The sequence below is a fragment of the Macrotis lagotis genome, chromosome 1 (assembly GCF_037893015.1).
Source record: "Macrotis lagotis isolate mMagLag1 chromosome 1, bilby.v1.9.chrom.fasta, whole genome shotgun sequence".
NCBI classification, from domain to species: Eukaryota; Metazoa; Chordata; class Mammalia; order Peramelemorphia; family Peramelidae; genus Macrotis; species Macrotis lagotis.
The window spans coordinates 733,893,014-733,912,175 of record NC_133658.1 but is presented as its reverse complement, the minus strand read 5'-3'; the positions used below and the strand labels follow the sequence as shown (position 1 = coordinate 733,912,175).

Below are 19,162 nucleotides of genomic sequence, written 5' to 3'. Positions count from 1 at the left end.
CACTGAGGGCTACATAACATATTCTCTCCCATCCCTTCTGGATATTTTGTGATGTGTGTGTGTGTGTGTGTGTGTGTGTGTGTGTGTGTGTGTGTTTGTGTATCAAAATGGTGCTACACAAAATAAAACTAAATTTTGCCCATTTTTTTGCTTTTGTATTGTTACATCTATTTTCCTAGTAGTAGTTTTGAAAATGTCGGATGCGCTAGTATTTGTAAAATACTTATTGACAATATGAAGTGAAAGCCAGTTATAAAATGGAGTTGGTTTGGTGTGGGAATCAATAAAACCAATCAGATTTTATCTAATGAACACTGACTCCATTTTGAGCTACCACATTTATTATCCTCCATCTTGTTTCTCCACAAATCATTCCTAGGAAAATAGAAGATATAAGCCACGGTATGAAACATGTAGTGTTTCATAAAATGCAGGTGGATATAATTAATCAAATCTCCCAATTCTGAGAAAGAAAATACCTCGAACCTCACTTACCCTCCTCTCAACTCAACTGAAACTCACTCTTTCCCACTTCTACCTTGAAAAATCCATCATTTTTCTTTCAACTAGAAATCAGATTATCTAATCTTGGATTCTGAATTATATCTAGGTAATTATTTTCTTTTAATGCATAAAAATGTCTCCCCCCGTATTTGGGGTACAGTGCCAAGCTGAGGAAGCCTGATCCCAGATTGTTATGCAGTTTGCATGCATTTCAGATGGTACCTGTTACACTATGAAAACAAGGTCAATTATCCTTCCCCAGTTAATTATCCTTATTACTATATTGTGAAATTTGTAAATTGTTTCCCAAAGTGGAAGATTAGAGAATCACTCTGTACTTTTTTTTGCTATCAATGAATATTTTTCATATATTTCACAAAACTGATTGATTCTACTGTTTCAATATTTCCCATTATCTATTTATCTAAAAATTGTTTTGGCCTTTGTTCTTGAAGAAGACCATGCCATCAGGGGGGTGATACCATGACAAAAAGTGAATTATATTTGAGTGAGGGGGGGTAAAATTTCAAAGACCAATTATGACCCCAATAAAGAGTTATGAGAAGACACTTCTCCTTTGCAAAGGAATTCCATGAGTGGGGACAATTGTTTATGTTTTCAGATTTTTCCAATGTTAAAAAAAATAAAGTGCCCAGGTAATGAAAAATGAACATTTTGCACTTCTCTTATTGTTAGTAATTTAGATATTTTTTCCCAATAGTTATTGATAGCTTGTACTGGTTCTGCCCAGATACTTCTTTTCTTTTATCTATTGGGGAATGGCTATTGTTCTTCTATATTTGAATCATTTCCTTCCCCTTTTCATTCTCAGTGATACCATACTACTTCTGTTATCAATTACTATGAATTCTGCAGTACACTTATGCTTAAAACATACTATAAAAGAATTATGTGAAGTAAATGACAAAAATATCAGTATGCTTTGACCCTGTTAGGTATTTACCTAAAGGATCTTATTTTTAAAAAAGTCATATACAAAACAAAATAATTATAATGGCATTTTTTTTATCATAGAAAAGAAGGAAGTAAAGAAGATGATTTTCAATAGGGGAATGGTTAAACAGGTTATAATACATAAAAGTAATAAGAGTGCTGAGCTGTAAGAGATAGTCAAGAAGATAAAAACAGACACATGTGAAACCTAATAGGAACTGATACAAAGAAAATGAGGTATGCAGTACCTGTAAAACAATATATTCTATGACAAAAGCAATATAAATGGAAAGAATAACAATATTAAAACCCCACCAAAATAAAATACTGAAAAATTATAGCAACCAAGAGATATGAGAAGTTATTTTCCTCACTTATTTTAAGAAAGATTTTATTTTGTGTTTTACAATTTTTCCCCCAATCTTGCTTCCTTCCCCCAACCCCCCACAGAAGACAGTCTGTTAGTCTTTACATTGTTTCCATGGTATACAATGATCTAAGTTGAATGTGATGCGAGAGAAATCATATCCTTAAGGGAAAAATAAAGTATAAGAGATAAAGTATAAGAGATAGCATAATAAATTATCTTTTTTTTTTAGATCAAACTACACATATCTTTCTCTGGATACAGATGATATTCTCCATTGCAGACAGCCCAAAATTGTCCCTAATTGTTGAGCTGATGAGATGAGCAAGTCCTTCAAGGTTGATCATCGCCCCCATGTTGCTGTTAGGGTGTACAATGTTTTTCTGGCTCTGCTCATCTTGCTCAGCAACAATTCATGCAAATCCCTCCAGGCTTCCCTGAATTCCCCTTCCTCCTGGTTTCTAATAGAACAATAGTGTTCCATGACATACATATGTCACAGTTGGTTAAGACATCCCTCACTTAAAAAAATATTTTATTTATTTATTTTTCCAACTACATGCGATGATAGTTTTCAACAATCATTTTTTGGTTTTTTTTGTTTCCCTCTTTCCCTTCCCTTCCCCCTCTCCCAAAAGAAAGCAATCTAATATAGGCCATACATGCATAGCTGTAACTAACTAACTAAACATGAATCTATATTAATCAAGTTGTGAAGAATAAAATCAAAATGGAAAAATATATAGAGAAAAACAGTATATTAGGTATCTTTTAAGAATTAAGACAGTAAGCTTTGGTCTGCATTTAAACTCCATATGTCCTTCTCTGGATATGGATATTTTTTCCTATCACAAGTTTTTTAGAATTGTTTTTTATTATTGTATTGCTAAAAATGAACAAGTCCATCAAAGGTGATCATCACCCAATGTTGCTGTTTAGTATGATTAATGTTCTTCCTTATTATGCTTGCTTTTCTCTGCATCAGTTCATACAAGTTTTCCCAGGTTATTCTGAAATTCCATCCTTCATGATTTCATATAAAACAATAGGGTTTCATCACATTCATATAACATAATTTGATTAGTCATTCCCCAATTGAGGGGCATTCCCTCAATTTCTAATTCTTTGCCACTACAAAGAGTTGTTTTAAGTACTTTTGTAAATTTAGTTTTTATATATAGATATAGATCTAATAGTTGTATTTCTGGATCAAAGGGTATGCACAGTTTTATTGCTCTTTGGGCATAATTCCAAATTGTTATCCAGAAAGAACAGTTCACAACTTCTTCACCAATGCATTAATGTCTCAGTTTTACCTCATCCTCTCCAACATTGATCATTTTCCTTTTTACTTATATTGGCCAATCTGATATTTGTGAGGTGGTACCTCAGAGTTGTTTTAATTTGCATTTCTTTAATCAATAAGATTTTGAGCATTTTTTAATTTGACTGTAAAAAGAAATTTCTTCATCTTTTCATATACTTTAAAAAATTATTTTAAGGCAATGGGATTGAGTGACTTGCCCAAGGTCACACAGCTAGTCAGTTATTAAGTGTCTGAGATCAGATTTGAACTCGGGTCCTCCTGATTCCAGGGCTGGTGCTCTATCCACTGCACCCCTAGCTGCCCCCTTTTCATATACTTTGATCATTTATCAATTGGGGAATCACTTCTATTCTTATAAATTTGACTCAGTCCTCTATATACTTTAGAAATGAGTCCTTTGTCGGAAACACTAGCTGTAAAAATTGTTTCCCAACTTATTACCTTTATTTTAATCTTGGTTGCATTGGTTTTGTGTAAAAACAATTCAATTTAAACAAAATAATCCATTTTGCATTTTATAATGTTCCCTATCTCTTCTTAGGTCATAAACTCTTCCCCTGACATGGGAAGATCTGACAAGTTCCTTGTTCTCCTATGAAATCACTTTTTCCCCTCTCCTTTATAGAGATGGGGAATTATGAGTTTGGAATACTAAAAATAATGTCAACCTTTTTCTATATCTTGTTTAGTTTTACTGAACTAAGGAGTTTATTTTATTCTTTGATATAGGAGATTGTTCTCTAGAGGAGAAGTTAGAGCGACATTAATGGGAAAGGAAGGTACTTTTCAAACCAAAAGATCAAGAAAATATGTTAAAAAGTACTTGAAGCACCTGTAATTTCATCTAGGTAGGGAGTCTTTTAATTGTGAAACTCCCTCAATTTATAGAGATAACTACCTATCTGTGATGTTGTAGAGAATTAGGTCCTAGGATCTGTGAAGCCAACTGAGAATAATTTACTTAGAAGTTACACATTTATTTTCAGGGGTAGATTTTGAACCCAATAATTCTTCCTGATTCCAAACACAGGAGTCTATTCATAGTACCCTGCTGCCTCACAAAACTAATATGAAATTAAACATGTTTAATATGTGTCCTGTGAACTCAAATTTCTCCAAAATGAAATACACCTTGTTACAAGATTGTCTTTAAACATCAAAATAATTTATCCCAAATAGAAAGATCTAAATAATTCTGTTGATAGTAGTTGAAGAAAAGGTTTAATCAGAAAAAAAAGAAAAAATGAAAAAAAAAACTAGGTTAAAACATTTCTTTGAATAAATTTAAAGTCTTTTACTGAGTTTGTGGGCTAGGTAAAGATTTGATAATGGTCTGGAAGGCATTGTTTTCAGGATATTCCATTAACTTTTCTGGGTCTCTATCCCACAAAACTGGATTAAGGGATTTATAACATGACAGTGTTTAGCCTAGGGTAAAGATAGCTAAGATAAATGAGAGTTAATAACACCATTCAACTGGTAATGTCTTCTTTGTTAGAGCTGTGATATATTCAGGTATGAATGACACCTGGATGGACCTTCAAACAACAACAAAGTCAACATGTCCCCCAAACCCCCTTATTTTCTCCTCTTTTATTTCCTACTCTTCCCCTAAACAGAACAAAACAAATTAAAAATCCCATCCTAAACTCCTTGCATTTTCCTAAAATGTTTGCTGTGCCTTGAATGGATTTTTGGATTTCCTCTCTTGACCAGGGCACGATTCCTTTTCTTCAACCTTTTTTTTTATACCACTTTGACATCTGCTAAGCATTTTTCATAGCTTAATTGTATTGCTTGGAAGTTGGGCCGCTTCTCTTCTTTGGACACTGAGTGCCTTAACACTGTGACTTTCATTGAATAAATGTTTGTTGAACTGAAAACAAGTAATGGCAGTGTTCCATTCAATAAGACTGTAATTAATTTTACAGAGGGAAAAAATTCTTCCCAGATTTAACAAAACACTAAAAATAGTGTAGGTTTCTGATACTGAGCTGTCTTGATAATTTAACCCTTTCAATTTATATTATCTAAGTATATGGTTGAGGAGATACTAGTTTGCGCCAGTTTTCAGTAATTATTTAATATTTTCAGTGATTTTTTTGAAAAGGGCTTAAAGTATTACAAAAGGGCTTAAAGTTCAATACCTCCAGATTTTTTACTCAGAAGGATTTTTTTTATCAGTTCTTTAAGAGGACAAGCAGTAACTCAATGATTTGCTTGAATAGTAAAAACCAAAAATAAAAATGATAAAGAAATAAAAAATGTAGATAGGCTAGTTTGGCTTTTATACTAACAGCATCCCTAGGGGCTTTTATGACCTTTTCAGTTGTTTGTGGAAACTGGATTTATCAAACATTCAGCGTGTCTGATTGCAATAAAATATGGGCTGGATAATTTATGAATTATCTCACGTTTAGTATGGTAACGTATGGTTTGAGCATAACTGAACCACTGAATTTGAGGTGGAAGTAGATAAGTGTTAATGATTAAAAAAGGGAATTAATCAGTCTTGATTGAAGCTGAAAACATTTTTTTCCTTGGAAGAATTTAAAATGATTTTGAAGATAATACGGAAACAAAAAGTCCCCAGAATCCTACATTTGCAATTCAGGGATGCCTTCACCTTAAAACTACAGGTAGGTGAGTGTAAGTATCCAGAAACCACCCCCACCCCAATAAAGGGAAGCGATGAGGTAGCCATTCAAGGGTAGCAGGGTACACATTAACCAGTCCACGAGCTCTCTCTCTTTGCCCTTTGGCAGTGCCCAGGACCAGTTGACCGTCACCTTCCCTCTTGGCAAGAGCAAGCTACAAGCTAGCTGGACCCACAGATGGGGGAGGAGAGAGGTCTGTGACCTACACCCCCGCTGCGGCTCTCGTCCTGCTTCACTCAAGTCGGAGATTGGCCAAGCACATCGCCAATCAGAGCGGGGTAGACCAGCGAGCGGGCTTGGCTTGGCAGAGGGGGCGTCGCTGTCCCCTTCACCCCCCACTTTCCCCGCCTCCTCCCCCGGCCCGGAGCCCCCTCCTCCCGGGAGGGACAGGAGGGGGCGTGGCCGCGGCTGTGGCCAGGCCGGTGGCGGGGTTGGTGGCGGCTGCTGCTGCGTGCGGTGTGGATGCGGCGGGCTCGCGGCGGCCGCGGGCTCGGAGGCGATGAAGGCGCCGTGGCGGGGCCGGTGAGTGCGGGCTGGAGCCCTCGGGCGTCTTGTCTGCCTTCCCTTCCTTCTGCAGTCTGGCGGCTCCTCCGGGATGGGGACGGGGCCAGAGCCGGGGCCGGAGCTGGGCCCTCGGACCCTGGCGCCTTCCTCCTCCTCCTCCTCCTCCTCCTCGCGGCCCACTCCGGTCGCCGCGGTCGGCCATGCTCCGGGGCCCGGGCTGGCAGGGGAGTCTAGCTCGGGCCTCGGCGCCGACTGTCTGTCCGCAGCCCCCCGAGGGACCTTGGTGCCCCCCGCTCCCCGAAGCCCCGCAGCCGCATCCTCTGCCCCGTCCCTCCCTGGGCTCCTGCGGATGCTCTGCCCGGGCCAGGGCCGGGCTTCCCGCTCCTCTGACCGCCTGCCTGGAGGGGAGCCCACACCCCTGCCAGCAGCCCAGCTCCCTCCTCCTCCTCCACCGGCTCTCTCCCATCATCGTCCCCCCTGCAGCCAGGCTCCTTCCCCCGGACCCATTCCTCTCCATCCCTTGCGTCCAGGATCCAGATCTCTTTTCGGCCCACTCTTCTCCTCCAGCCTCCCCACCCCCTCGACCCCTGCCTCGAGGCTCCTGCACTCTTCCCCTGACCCACTCCCCTCTATCCCTGGTCCTGGGCTCCTTCTCTTCACACTGGATCTAGTGCTCCCCTCTGTGCCCCCCCCCCCCATCTCCCCCTCCTCACCCTGCAGCCAGACTCCTGTTTGCATCCCCAGCCCCCAGGCTTCTGCTCTCTTCCAAGTCCTTTCCTTCCAACCTCCAGTCCCCTTCGACCCTTGCCCCAAGGCTCTGGATCTGTTCCCCTGGACCCACTCTATTCCTCGCCTCGGGTTCTTTCTCTCTACACTGGCCCCACTCTTCTTCTCCAACCTCCATTCCTTAGCTAGGCTCCTGCACTCCTCCCCGGACCCATTGCTCTACTCTCATCACATTCTCTGCAGCCAGACTTGTCCTCTCTTCCAGTGGGATCCGCTCCTCTCCGTCCAGTGCCCCCAAGCTTCTGCCCCCTAACACTGGACCTACTCGTCTCCCACCACCTTTTCAGCAACCAGGGTCCCCCGCTCCGTTCCAAAGGAATCCGTTCCTCTACCTTTCTTGGCTCTGAGGCGCGTCCACCCCGACCCCAGTCCTCTCCTCCCATCTCCTCCCTAGCAGCCAGGCGCCTGCTTTCTACTTGAATCTTTTACCCCAGGCTTTCCTCGCCTAGTTTCCCTGGCTCGGCACTTGGCCAGTTCTCGTTCTTCCGCCTCTAGAGCGGTCACTCGGCCCCCTGCGCACCTCCCTCCTCACCTCCCACCTTCCCCTTCCCTTCGGACTGTCCGGCTCTCCCCTTCAGGTGCTTGATTTCCATCCCCTGCCTGCCAGCCATCTGCACAAATCCCTGCCTCCGCCTCCTCCAACTCCCTATGATCTGCTAAGGGGTGTCTCCTGCTTCCCCAGCTCTCTCCCCAGCCCCGGCCCCTATCACCCTGCCTACTGTCCCCTTTCTTGTCCTCTTCAGATCGCTGCTCTCTTTCTTGGCTCCCCTGCTCGGTTCATGGAGCCGGGTCACTTTGCTTCATTCTACCCCCTTGTGCCCACTGCTGGCGCTAACCCTAGTGCCCGGTCGCCTGTGGCCCCCCTCACCTCACCCCCTCCCCCAACCCCCGAGAGAGCCCTGGCCTGGGCCGCCAAGTAACTCTGTCTTAGTAACAATGCTCAGTTCTCAGTCACAGTGGGAAGGCTTTTGGGGAAAGCCTGCAAGCCTCGAATTGAAGGGGGTGAAGGAGAGCCAGGCTAGTCTAGGAGCAGTGTTGCCTTGATTGATAATCCCCAGGAGACTTTCTCTGCGGGGGCCCGGGATGGGGGTGGGGAGCCTGACTCGTCCGCCACTGCATTGAAGCTTCAGCGAGTGGAAAAAATCTCTTATTCTGCCAGGAGGACTTTCCCTCCCCAACTCGCCTAGTTGTCGGCTATGGCGATTTCTTCCTAGGTTCAGAAGCTGCGCTAGGGTTAGTTTCAAAGCTGTCAAAAGAACAAAGTTATTCATTATCACCCAGGAGTAGTAGATCGGATTGGGGTTGGGTTGATTGCTTTTCGAGTAACCCATTATGTTGTTCTGGGATGGATCATGGTCGTTTTTAGGCTTTATGTGAAAATATTGCTTTATCTTTATCCATTTTTTCAAGCTGCAAAGTAAAGAATCAGCTTATTTGAATAGAAGTGATGAGCAAAATATATTTCAAAGGGCATTGATACATAACTCATACAGAATTCACATTTGTTATGAAGAGGAGCATACACTTAAGTGTCAAGTTTTGTGATTTCCTTGACTAAAATATGCTTTTTTAAAGTTTCTGTTATTTTATAGTTGGTCCTTATAACATACAGCTTTTAGGTATCAGACAAATTAGTTATTTTTTCAGTATGTCTCTAAGCCAATTTGTACTGAATATTTGTTTCTTGTTTTTGGTACATACAAATTATTCAACTTTGCCTCTTTAGCAGTATAACAATATAGTAATTCTTCCAAACCAATTCTTTTCTCTTCTTGAGAGGTTAGACAAAAAGAAAGCTGTCCCTGGCCTTTCCCATAGAATGATCTTTCAGTTTGCTTTATTCTATCTCCCCAACTCCTCCCCCTATTTTAATAGCTTGAACATCACTATGGAATTTTACTCTACTTTTTAAGACCTTGTTAAGCAAGTAGTGATATTCTTGAAAAATAGATGTGTAGCATTTATATGTGTAAAACTTTGTGTTTATGTTTGCTCAAATAAGAGTAATTTGGTTGATAATTTATTTCCAGCTTAGTGTTCTTATGCTCTGGCTTGTTTTATATCAACTTAAAATATTGTTGACATATGCTGGTGGAAAAGAGACTTGCTCTATAGATATTAAAAAATGTCCTTAGCTTGCCATTGAGAATTTCGAAAGTTTTAGCATTCTTCCATTTATTTTCTTGAAGTAAATATTCACTTCAAAAAAATAAATGATTTGCCATAAAGTGCAGTTATTTTTTTAAATGCCAAAAATAGTTTATAAAAACATGGCTTGGAAAGATGATCATGTCAACATAAAAATCTATCATCAGTGACATTTTTATATTTCCATGTTTAGTGTTCCTGAAACATTTAAATGAACTTATTTGTGGCAAATAAGTCTTATTAGAAGTTATAGGAACATCAAACATAATGAGTTTGAAAAGAATTTATGACAAAGTGATATGCTAATTATATGGTGGTCCTTTTTACAGATTTGCCCCAGTTTCCAAGTTTAAGAGGGCTTTATTTTTATTTAAAGTACAGTTACAAAATAGGGCAATAATTAAAAATCTTACTTCTTTTAATCACAACCTTCATTTTCGTAGATGTTTGCAGTGTAAATGAGGTTCAAAAATACCTGACTTGTGTTGTTAGAGCCCCACTTTTTAAACCATATTGTTCACTTCTTCAACTACTCTGCTGCTTTCCCCAAGGTTGACAACAACCAAGACCTGTCTTCCTTTCTCAAGACCCAATGTCCAAGAGATTCTATTTTTCTTCTCTCCTGGTCTACATTTAATTCAATTCTGAGTTTCTCCTCTCCCAAGTTTTCCTCTCCTGGAAGTACTTTCCTCTCTAAGGTTTTGTTCATGTTTCTCAAAATCCTTCTTCAGAGTCTGACCTTTGTTCCAGAACCTATTCCTCTCCAGGATAGATTCCCCCTGGGAGAATGATAATTTTATTCTCAGTGTGTTCTCTCTTAGGTTCAGTTCTCTTTCCCCAGTGTTATATTCTCTTAATGCTTGGCTCTGCTGTCTTATGACCTAGTCCTTTTCTTAGGATTTGGTCTCAGGGGCCTCTATTCTCTGTGAAGAAAAAGGAAAAAAAATGTCTTGAGAGAAGAGCAGTTTTTCCCTTATTCATAGGCAGGTCTGCTCTTGGCATCTTTTCTTTCTTTCTTTTTTTTAGAGCTTCTACTTTTATTCTTTTATAACCTATTTTCCTCTTTGGAGAGTTTTCCCCCTATCTTGGATTTGGACTCCTTTCTCATGTTTCAACCCTTTTTTTCTTAGTGTCTTTTATTTCTTCCTTGCTTTTTAAAAGGGTGGGAATCTTAGACTTCTTTCCCAGGGCCTTGACTTTATACCTGTTGTTCTGCTCTTAGAGTCCTATTCATGCCTTTCAAAACTTCTCTCTCATCTGAGCTCCTATGGCAATTACAGTCTGAAAGATTCATCTGGCAGTTCATCATTTGCTGCCTTGGTCAGTCTTGCTTTTCTCTTGAGCAGATCTTTAAATCTTATTGCTGTTTGCATGTGTTTATATTTCAGAACCCTAAGTAGATTGTGAATTTTTTTGGGTAAGATTCCTGTGTTATAGTCTGCAAATCTTTTAGCACTGGAGTAGGCCTTAAATATGTTTAATTTTCTCACATAACAATAACTCCACAATAACTTTTTTTAAAGCAAGTGCAAGGTAATGTGCTAAGCACTGGGAATTCAAAGATGATGATGATGATGATGATGATGATGATGGTTTCTCTTTTCTTCTTGAAGAAGACCATGAAATCAGGAGGTGATGCCATGACAAGCCAGTGAAATGGATTTGAGGAAGGGAGTGCTAAATCTGTGCTAAATCACCAACTTCACTTTCTCCTCCAGAGACATCCGGGTCCAATGACCAGATATGAATCAGGATGACTACTGATGACTCTGGATGAGAGTCAATCAGGGTTAAGTGACTAGCCCAAGATAACACAGTTAGTAAGTGTCAAGTGTCTGCCACAAGATTTTAACTCTCATCTTCCTGACTCCAAGGTACCTCAAAGAGCTATCTAGGTGTCACAGTGGATAGAGCACTGGTCTTGGAGTCAGGAGGATATGAGTTCAAAGCTGACCTCAGACATCTGGATACAAAGAAAGACATTAGACAGTCCCTGTTCTCAAGGAGTTCACAGTCTAATGTGAGAGATAACTTACAAATGAGCATGTACAAACAAGCCCAGTACAGTTTAAATTGGAGATAAGCAATGGAAGAAAGACCCTGGAATGAACAGGAATCTAGAAAAGCTTCCTTTGAAAGATGAGATTCTCACTTTAAGTCAGAATACAGATCTCATCTATTCCTGTAAAGTATCATTTCCTTATTTTATACATAGAGAAACTGAAGCTCATTTAATTTAAATAGTTTACTCCAAGTCATGGCTAATAAATCCAGAATCAAGACTTGTAACCTAGTCTTCTCATTTTTTTATTTTTTTGCAAGGCAGAAAGGTTTGCAAGGCAGTGGGGTTAAGTGACTTACCTAAAGTCACACAATTAGGTAATTATTAAGCTTCTGTGGCTACATTTGAACTCAGGTCCTCTTGACTCCAGGGCTGGTGCTCTATCCATTGCACCCTAATCTTCTCATTCTTAATTTTTTGTTCTTCTGCCCCCCCCCCCGCGCCTTTGTCTGTTTTTCTATTATTCCACTTCCACCAACAATTCTTCCTATCTACTGTGCACACTTTTACAGAAAAGTGTTTATTTAGATTGTGCTGCCACTATTGGCCGTCAGGTGCCTGTCAGACTCATCATTTCCTCCAAAGTTTTTACTTGAATTGTGGCATGGCACATGAAAAACCAGTCAACTTAGAGTCAGATGACCTGGGTTAATGTCCTGGTTGAGGTAATTAAGCTATTTCTTTGAGCATTAGCTTTGGTGCTTTTCTTCCAGGGTGATTTGAGGAGGAAAGTATTTCAGAGGCTGACCAGAGGTTCATGGATTTGAGTCCTTAAGATCCACCTGGTTCTTGAGGGTAGTGAGAGCTTTACTGATTCTGTTGTTTCCTTACTGTTGTATCTTAAAAAATTATGCCCTTATTGTGTGTTTCAAGTATTACTTCCTGGTAGCTGTTGCTTTTTTCCTTGCTTTTATTCTGTTTCACTTCATCTTAGAGTAGCCCTTTACAACTTAAACAGAGCCCAGCTGAATTGTGTTACAAGCAATAGGCTTCTATGCTGACTGACTGGCTGAGGTGGAGAAACTTATCTTGCCATCTCACAAATATGTTTCAGCTTCAGTTGATGGAAATGAATGTTTGTTCTAGGTACTAGATGCTCAATAAATATTTTTTCACTGATTAACTTGCCTTGTATTCTTCTATAAAGTTGGACACTACCACCACCTTTTAACTTATTCTAGTGGTTGATGAAGCACATATTTTTAAACCTCTCAAAGTATGCATTTGCTTTGTTTTTCTTCTTTCTCAATTAGTGCAGCATGAAAGAAGGCACTTCTGAGGTAGCAGACCTTGGAGTTGTACTGGAGCTGTAGATCTTGCCAGTGCCTTTTTCTTTCCAAATAAATTTGGGTTTAATATTCATCAGAGGCTCATTGTGCCAGATTTGTTTTCTGGGAGGCATAGAATTTCTCATAGCAGGCACATGATGTCACTGAGCTCCAGAGCAGACTCCTTGAGCCTTGAATAGGAGGGTTTTTGAAAAGTCTATTAGGCATTTAACAAGTGTTTGAGCAACTGCAAGGTGCTGACCAATCTACTAGACATTTTGATTCCTAATATTGGATAGGATCCCTTCATTTTTGATGATCTAACAGCATAGAGCAAATTTTTATACTTTGATTGGATTAAAGATCCTTTGATTCAGTCAGCTAGTCAGCAATCATTTATAAAGCCCTTACTATGCACCAGGGATTCTTGCCAAATTTTGGGAATACAAAGAAAGACAACTATAAATTTCCTCTCTGCCCTTCCTGCCCACCCTGGCCACACTAAGTCTCCACTTTTAAGGATCAGACAGTCTAATTTCATTTTGTCCAATAGGACAAGATGAATAATAACTATCTACAAATATCTTTGTTACCAGTGGGGCAAGATTGCTAATAATTCTACCTAAAACCTTTCAAGATTTATAAGATTGTGACATTTTGTAGCATTTCATTGTTTACTCCTTTGAATATCTACTGACTATACATTTCCAGAGATCAAATACTCAGGCAAATATATCTCCAGGGATCTTCATTCATTTATGTATCAATTTTTGTGTAATTATTTTTAGATATCTAAATAACTCTATTCATGTTTAATATCTTTATATCACAACCATATGACTTCCACATAAAAGGTCTCAAGCCATCAAGATGGCTTCAATCTTTTTTCCCCCTTATGCTTTGGGGTCAGTTGACTTACCCAGGATCACACAGGTAGTAAGCATCAAGTATCTGAGGCTGGATTTGAACTCAGGTCCTTCTAACTTTTAGCACCAGTTTATATCCATTGTGCCACCTAGCTGTCCCAAGATAGTTTTATTCTTAAAGTATATGGTAAACTTCTTATAAAAACTTTTCTATATCAAACTTCACTTTCAGCTTTTTATGGATATTATTAGTCAGTCAAATAATAAGATTTATTATATGACAGGTACTGTGCATAGGATGCAACTGGATAGGACAATGGATATAGAGCCAGCCTTGGAGTCAGGAGGACCTGAGTTCAAATTCAGTCTCAGACACTTGACACTAGCTATATCACCTTGGGCAAGTCACTTAACCCTGACTGCATCACATCCAGGGTCATTTCCAGTCATCCTGATTCACATCTGGCCACTGGACCCAGATGGTGAGGCTGGTTACTTAGCATAACTCCCCCCTACTCAAATCCAATTTATGTGCTTGTCATGGCATCCAACCCCACCCCCCCATGTCACAGTCTTCTTTGAGAATGATTATCAAACATCATCATCAAACAACTAAAGATAGTCCCTGCCCTAGAGGAGCACATAGTCTAATGGGGAAACAATGAATGCCTGTACATACAAGATAAATAGGAAATAATCAGATAGATTAGAAGAAAGGCACCAGATATAAGGTATTGGGAAAGGTTTTCTCCAGAAGGTGGGATTTTAGTTGGGATTTGAAGGAAGATAGGGAAGTCCGAAGGTGGAGATGAGGAGGGAGAGCGTTCCAGGCATGGGGGACAGTCAGAGAAAATGCCCTGAAGAGGTATTTACTTTCTCTAAACAGTAAATTCATTTGACATCATTACCATTTTAGTATAGTCTTATTTTATGGTACAAGTCATAGCTTTGAATGGCAGGTCTTTTGATTCAGTTATCTTTTCTATATAGAGGAAGAGATGAGCTTCAAAAAACAGACAGAAAGAGGGAAGTTTTACTTATGCTAATGTTATGTGTTAGTGTGAGAGATATCACTGCTGGTCAGAACCTTTTTATCTTGTAAAGGTATTATAAACCTTACATATATATTTTAAAAGATGCATAAATTTAAAACCTATAATAAATAACTTTTTAAAAATGCTATTTTGGATAACCCATATTATTTCTTTTAACATATTATCAAGGTTCAACTTTATTTGATTGGGGGGGGGGAAACAGTCTTTCCTCAAAATAACCAAAACCATCTACTAAATTCACTGGAGAGAATTTTAGTTATAAATTATAAGAAACACTTTTATACATCGTTCAATCATTCTTTTTAATGGACCTGTGAGGAAAATTGTTTTAAATAATTATCTCTACTTTCCAAGAGAATACTACAGTATTCAGAGTATAAGTAATTTTTCATCAGCAATGAAGTTGCTTGCAGAACTAAGATCAAAATTTATTTTTACCCCACTGAACCACCTAATGTCTGTCCCAGAGAGTTTTTTTTAGTTTCATTCTCTTGGGGCAGCTAGATGGCACAGTGGATAGAGCACCGGCCCTGGAGTCAGAAGTACCTGAGTTCAAATCCGGCTTCAGACACTTAATAATTACCTATCTGTGTGACCTTGGGTAAGCCACTCAAACCCATTGCCTTGCAAAAAAAAAAAACTAAAAAAAATTTCTTTTCTCATATTTTGTTCCCAGAAAGGTGTTTTTTTTTTTAGTTTTTGTGCCATCTAGCTGCCCCCCAGAAAGATTTTTTTAAAATCACATTTTTTTTTATACCCATGAGAAATTTTAAAATGACTTTTGGAAAAGCCTTGTAGGAACTTAATGGTTTTAAAGTAGAATGTCTCCTTCAAGTTATATATATATATATATATATATATATATATATATATATATATATATATCTTTCTCTTTCCAATTCACAAATAAGATACATTTTTAATGATTTTGGTGGGAAAATAATAATTACTCCAAGGTCCAGATAAAGTACCAACTATTCCATGAAATTTCTCCTAACAATCTTTTTTTTTTTTTTTTTAGGTTTTTGCAAGGCAAATGGAGTTAAGTGGCTTGCCCAAGGCCACACAGCTAGGTAATTATTAAGTGTCTGAGACTGGAGTTGAACCCAGGTACTCCTGACTTCAGGGCCGGTGCTTTATCTACTACGCCACCTAGCCACCCCTAACAATCTTCTTTAATGTTTCTCTAACTAACTTCTCTTCTAACTCTGTCAGGCTATATATAATATAGTGCTTTATTCAATCAGATAATGTCAATCAAATGACAAGTGATTACAATTAAATAAGTGATTACAAGTGGAATAGCTAAGAGATACAGTGGATAGAGTGCTGGTTCTGGAGTCAAGAAGACATCTTCAAATCTTGTCTCAGACATTTAATATGACCTTGGGTAAGTCACTTACTCAAGTCTCTGTTTCTCATTTGTAAAATGAGCTGAAGGACATGACAAATCACTCCAGTGTCTTTGCCTAGAAAACCCCCAATGAAGAGTCAGTCATGACTGAAATGGCTAAACAACAAATGTACCAGGCACTGTACTGTGCTGGAGGTACAACTTTTAGACCTGCACTAGATGCAGCTAGGTAGCAGTGGCTGTATGACTCTGGGCAGATCATTTAACCTCTTTCTCCCTCAGTTTCCTCACTGAAGAATAAAGATAATATTAGCACCTACATCTCAGGGCTGTTGTGTGGAACAAATGAGTACATTTGTAAAGTGCCTGGTACATAATAATAATCATTAATAAATGCTTATTTCCTTCCTACCTTCAAGGAGCTCATAGTCTAATGGAAGAGAAAAACTTGAAAATAGCTAAGTACATAAATAAATAAATAAAATACATTCAAATGAAATAAAAGGTAATATTAGAAAGAAGAAACCAATTGCTGAGCAGAACCCAGTTAAAATTTGATCTGAGTTTTGAAGGAAGTTAGGAAAACTAAGAAGCAGAGTTGAAGGTTGGGGACAGCCAGCAGAAAGAGAAAGAGAAAGAGAAATAGCAGACAGACTGCAGAAGCTGCATCGTAGAGTATGTGGAGAGAAATAAGCTTTAAGAAGACTTCAGTAACAAACAGAGGAATTGAATCTAGAGGCAATAAGGACCCAATGGAGTCTGTTGAGTGGGGGATGAAGCTTATTGGAATTTACATGATCAGAACTTAACTTTAGGACAATCACTTTGGCAGCAAAATGGCAAATAGATTGGAGTGAGGGAAATTTGAAGCAGGAAAAACAAGGGAAGGCTATTGCAGTAGTATAGATATGAGGTAATGAGGGGTTTAACCAGGATTCATTTGACTGTCATTTCATAACAACTACAATAATAACATCTAGCCTTAATATAATACTTTAAAGTTTACAATATACTTTGCATACATTATCTAATCTAATACTCATTATTGCTACTATTGTCCCCATTTTACTGGTGAGGAAACATGGATAAAGAGATTAAGTGACTTGACCTTAGCCACTAAAATTTGTTAGTCTTGTTTTCCCATCTGCAGTGCATATTGGTATTGCTCTAAGGGCTTATTGAAATCTGATTGGCTTTGATGACTTTATTAGAAAGTAAGCTTCATAGTGATTTGGATCATTTTGTGTCTGTGTTTTGTAAAGCATCCAGTGCAATAGCAGGTACTTATTGATTATTGTGGTGATACTGGACTTATTCTCCCAACCTACATGTGTACTTCCAGGTTAGCTTCACCAAAATAAGGCTACATTCTTCCCTCCCCTAGGATTCAAGGGGTACCCCTGAAGGACAGTGGGTTTTTTTTTAATACAATTAGCTTGAGCATCTTTTTCAGGGTATTTTTCCCACTGGTGACCATCAATGATTAGCACCCCAGTTTCCTTTAACTCACTAAACTCAATTAATCCTTACAAAGATTCATTAATTGTGAAGTTATAATAGAAACAGAAATACAAATGTTTTTCCTAAACACTCTCCCCTCTATACTACCTTGGTTCTTTTTTTAAAAAAAATTTTTTTTAGGTTTTTGCAAGGCAAATGGGGTTAAGTGGCTTGCCCAAGGCCATACAGCTAGGTAATTATTAAGTGTCTGAGACCGGATTTGAACCCAGGTACTCCTGACTCCAGGGCTGGTGCTTTATCCACTGCACAACCTAGCCACCCCTCTACCTTGGTTCTTGGTGAGAATGGGCTCTAGTTCAAAAGCAATTTATGCATGGCATGACATGAATAACTGGAGCTCTCTCTTAACTACCTTTGATCTCTATTAGGTTAAACTGGAGCTTTGCTCCTTACCATCTGGCATCTAGCAAATCTCTGCATGGAGTTCAGTTCTCCAACTTCTGGTGACTTGCTCTAATGACCTTTTGAGGCACACAAGATTGTCATCTCCAGTATTCTTTTACCTAAAAGCAAGAAAAAGTGGACTGGGTAGAGGCAGAAGCAAGAGCAGAATCATATACTCTTGGATTCATACTGCTCTTGGGTGGGAACATAAAGGCACACTCAGAGACTTTGGGTATCATTTTCTAGGAGGAAAGAAAAAAAGAAAAAAAAAGGAAAAGTAATTCTGCTTTTACAAATTAGTGCCTTTTGAAAACATGCTCTGCTCAAGCTCAAAAGCTTGTCAAAAAGTCCTTCTTTTCTACATGGGCAGCAGGTCAGAACTGGTCATAGAATGTGCTCCAAATAGTAATGACCTTATATTATCATGCCTTTTCAGAATCACAAGGGCTTTGCTTTAGCCAGATATGCTAAGAAAATTCATCAGTCCTCTATTGTTTTATTTAGTGATCTTGTCAATCATTCTATATCTCCTGACAGGGTAAATATCAAATTTTAATTTTGGTTCATGTGATTGATATAGACTATCTAAATTTATAAGCCTTTCCTGCTGGAGATGGTCTTTTGTTATTCCCAAGTTTATTTTCCTAGAAATAATAGGAAGGTCTTATGGTAAAGCTGATGCTTTATTTATGTCAATGACTTTGTGACCTTGGTTTTGTATTTATTTCTTCCTCATATACAACTTCTTGAAGTCTTGTAATCTAATTTCTGTCCTTGCCTCTTAACTGAAACTGTTTTATCAAAGGTCATCGATCATCTTCTAATTTCCAGGTCTAATGGCTTTTTTCTTTCCTATCCCCCACTTTCCCTCAGTATATCCTCCTTGATCTTTCTTTTGGCAGTGTTGTTCTGTCAGGAGTCCCCTCCTACATACTCTTTATTCCCTTGACTCCAGAGATAACCATACTTCCTCCTACTTCTCTGTAACTTGATAACCTCTTTGGTTAATTCTAGGTCTTCTTTCTGACTTTTCAATATGGTTATTCCTTAGGGATCTATATTTGGTTGACTTTCCTTTCCACAGTTATTCCTTATCTTGGCAGTTTAATTCTTCCTATTTCTACTGGTAACCAATTCCACATCTATATCTCTCATATATATCCCTTCCTTTGTTTTCACCATCACATGCTAATACTGGCCCTATATAAATAAATTGATTTCCTAAAAGTTCTCACCATTTCATTACTTTCTTCCTATTATCATTGTCTGGATAATCTTTTTTTACACCAATGGCTTGTCATATCACTTCTCTTAAGAAATCTTCATTGACTACTCATTGCTTTCTGTGTAAAGTTTAGATTTCTTTGTTTAGAGTTTGAAACTCTCTATGATCTAGTCCCACTCC

General features: G+C 38.8%; 1 protein-coding gene and 1 long non-coding RNA gene across 3 annotated transcripts in view; both read left to right on the top strand.

The window, feature by feature from the left end:
• The first annotated feature begins 6,250 nt into the window (after positions 1-6,250).
• Positions 6,251-19,162, top strand: part of WASF3 (WASP family member 3) — a 194,511-nt gene continuing 181,599 nt past the window's right edge. For both annotated transcript variants that reach the window (XM_074216172.1, XM_074216171.1), the window contains exon 1: positions 6,251-6,331. The gene's annotated coding sequence lies outside the window, so the exon portion shown is untranslated. The remainder of the gene's footprint in view (positions 6,332-19,162) is intronic.
• The window catches only part of LOC141507966 (uncharacterized), a 42,521-nt gene continuing 38,764 nt past the window's right edge, over positions 15,406-19,162 (top strand). The window contains exon 1 of the long non-coding RNA XR_012474310.1: positions 15,406-15,608. This is a non-coding gene — a long non-coding RNA (uncharacterized LOC141507966). The remainder of the gene's footprint in view (positions 15,609-19,162) is intronic.